Below are 2,785 nucleotides of genomic sequence, written 5' to 3'. Positions count from 1 at the left end.
ACACAGGCCCGAAACAACAGCATGCCCGGACATGTACACAGGCCCGTCCCAAGATCATGCCTGCACATGCCTAACCTGCATGGAGGGACAGACTGTTTCCACTCAAGTGGCCTCCATTGACAAGAGGCTTTGGCCATCTAAGCTACAGCGCCTCAGTTTAGTATGTTATACCTGTACTTAGATCAGCAATCTACTATTCAGCTTCAGCTCTTGCATGATTCAATTATTTTCTGTGTTTCTATAACTCTATCAAGTTTTTGTATATCTTGACCATTAAAGAAATTTCAACCTTGAAACAATTTGTTTGCTTACTGGACTTCGTTAAACTGCAAATTTGACTCAGTCATCCAAATTTGAGCTCTTTAAGGTTGTTTTCACACCTGATAGTCCGGTAAACTCGGTTGGGTTGGGGACCAATATTCATGACATTTTGTTTACATTTGAGCTGGTGCATTTGCATTCACACTGCACTGTGCATTTGAGTCAACCTGTTGAACCAACCTATTCCCCCGCTCGCCTGTGGGAGCGCTGCACCAAGAAGTACTGAAAGAAACGACATAAAAACCTCTGAAGACACGTCTTCTTCTTCTTCTGGAAATAAAAATAAAAACGAAGTGGCATCAAGTTTTAGTAGTTTTAAGAGTTATATTTTGTCATTTTTCAAAAATGGACTTAGCATGAGCAGAAGATGAGACTGAAGACCATGGAGAATATTGTTTTTCCACACAAGGCAGCTGCCGGCTCCATATAAGGTAAGAGAAATGCGTGTTTGTTTGTCTTGCGGAGCGGGGCTCGGTCTGTTTACATTCACACTGTACTCGAACCGCGCTGGAGTTCTCTTCTACCGGATCGAGACCTAGGTTTTAGCCCGGGCCAGAGTTTGCCTTTTTGTTCTGTGACAGAGTTCGATGGCGTGTTCACACCTCCCTAAACGAACTGGACTTTCTAGGAAAATGAGCTAGAGTTCTATTAAAGTGGACTAAACAGGGCTGGTGTGAATGCACCCTTGGACTGTTGAACATTGACAGTATGTAAGACTGCAGTTTTGCAGACACATCTATGGGTGCATGGCAACCAGTCGGAGCATTTGATTTCTCATTCTCCAATGGACATTAAGAAAAGATGACAGGCACTGCTGGGAGTTGAACCCAGGATCTCATGTTTACAAGACAGGCGCTTTGACCAACTAAGCTACAGCACATTTCTTATGTGTTATTGGGTATTCTTTCCTGGCATTCTTTAGATAAGTATACCTGTTATTTTGTTGTAGGAATGAAGACCGAGAATATACAAAGTAAGGCACACATTGTGTATTTTTCTTTCCCAAGGGAACCATGTCGTGCATAGCTATAACAACGATTAACAATGCAAATACTCATCCTAGATACTTTGAAAAAGGGGGCAAATTTGAATTTTTTTACTTGGAAGTAAGAAAGGCACTGCTGGGATTTGACCATAGTATCTCCTGTTTACAAGGCAGATGCTTTGACCATCTAACCTTGAGCACCTGTAACAGATGTTATTGAGTATTCTCTCTGTGTTTTCTCAAGATAAGCATACTTTATGTAAGAATTAAGACACAGGTAGACATTAAAGTGCACAATGTGTATTCTTTTCTCTCTAGAAAACCAAGTTCACTTCTTAATTAATAATATGTATTTTATATTATTGTAGTAATAGGACTACCAGTGTGCAAGACGGCAGTTTTGCAGACAAATCTACGGGTGCATGGCCACCAGTCTGTGCATTTATTTTCTAATCCACCAATTGTTAGGTATTTTCTCTCGTACCCAACAGAAAAAAAAGAACACCACACGGGACAGAGTAAGGTTTTTGGCCAACGCTCCTTGCAAGGAGGTAAATCCACCTCTGGTCTCAAATCAGAGGTGAACTCCAAAGCCTTGCTGTTAGAACTTGCTTTTATTAGGTACGAGTGACACATACGTGTTTGGCTCGGAACACTGATCAGAACAAAACATCTTGAACAGGTTCAGTTGATTAAATGCTTATTGTAATAAGTTTCTGATACCATCTGTATCAGTTGAAATCATCTGTATCAGTTTAAGGGTGAGGAGAAAAACAATGACAGTGCTGGAATACTAGTTGATACATTTTGACATGTTTGGTTTTTAACAAACAGTTTTAAGTAAAAACAGCTTATGTAAATACAGAGAATTACTATCAGCTCTGCTGTAGACTGATAGTGTCAGAAACTTTTTGCTTTGTATGCACAGAAGTACAGGAATAGTTTAAAAGTGATAACAAATGAAAAACTCTTACACCAAGAGACATTAAGAAAAGATGACAGGCACTGCTGGGAGTTGAACCGAAGATCTCCTGTTTACAAGGCAGGTGTTTTAACCAAATAAGCTTCAGCACCTTTCTTATGTGTTTGAAGTGGTAGACTTGTTTGTCCAAAAAAGGTCATGCATGTAGCTGTTCAAGTAAAACCTCGTTTCCCATCAGAACTATTTTAACAACTCAGAACTGTTTTAACAACTAGAGCTGGTTTATGTCAAGCTGACCTAAGAAGAATGTTTTTCTCAAGTGTTTTCCTAAAATGGGAAAGGACTGATATGTCTTATACAACCTTCTGACTTTTGACGTCAATGAAAGGTATAAATAAGGACAGAAATATGTTCGAGAGAGGGGTTTTTCTTTTGAGGTCTCGAGGTGTACAGCTGTTTCGGTCTTCGAGTTTATGCTTCAAATAAACCCTGATTTTTGCTGTCATCACACGTTTCAAGATCTGTTTTATTTAACCAGTTTAAAGTTAATGTAGACC

General features: G+C 39.6%; 1 non-coding gene across 1 annotated transcript; it reads right to left on the bottom strand.

Annotated features, from left to right (window-relative positions):
* Positions 1–1,127: 1,127 nt before the first annotated feature.
* On the bottom strand, positions 1,128–1,201 carry trnat-ugu. Its single transcript has one exon. It is a non-coding gene; the product is annotated as a tRNA-Thr (tRNA).
* Positions 1,202–2,785: the final 1,584 nt, after the last annotated feature.

Source organism: Nematolebias whitei, chromosome 15 (genome assembly GCF_014905685.2).
Source record: "Nematolebias whitei isolate Nwh7 chromosome 15, NemWhi1, whole genome shotgun sequence".
NCBI classification, from domain to species: Eukaryota; Metazoa; Chordata; class Actinopteri; order Cyprinodontiformes; family Rivulidae; genus Nematolebias; species Nematolebias whitei.
Note: the sequence above shows the minus strand (reverse complement) of the source record. Positions and strands in the feature narration are given on the sequence as shown.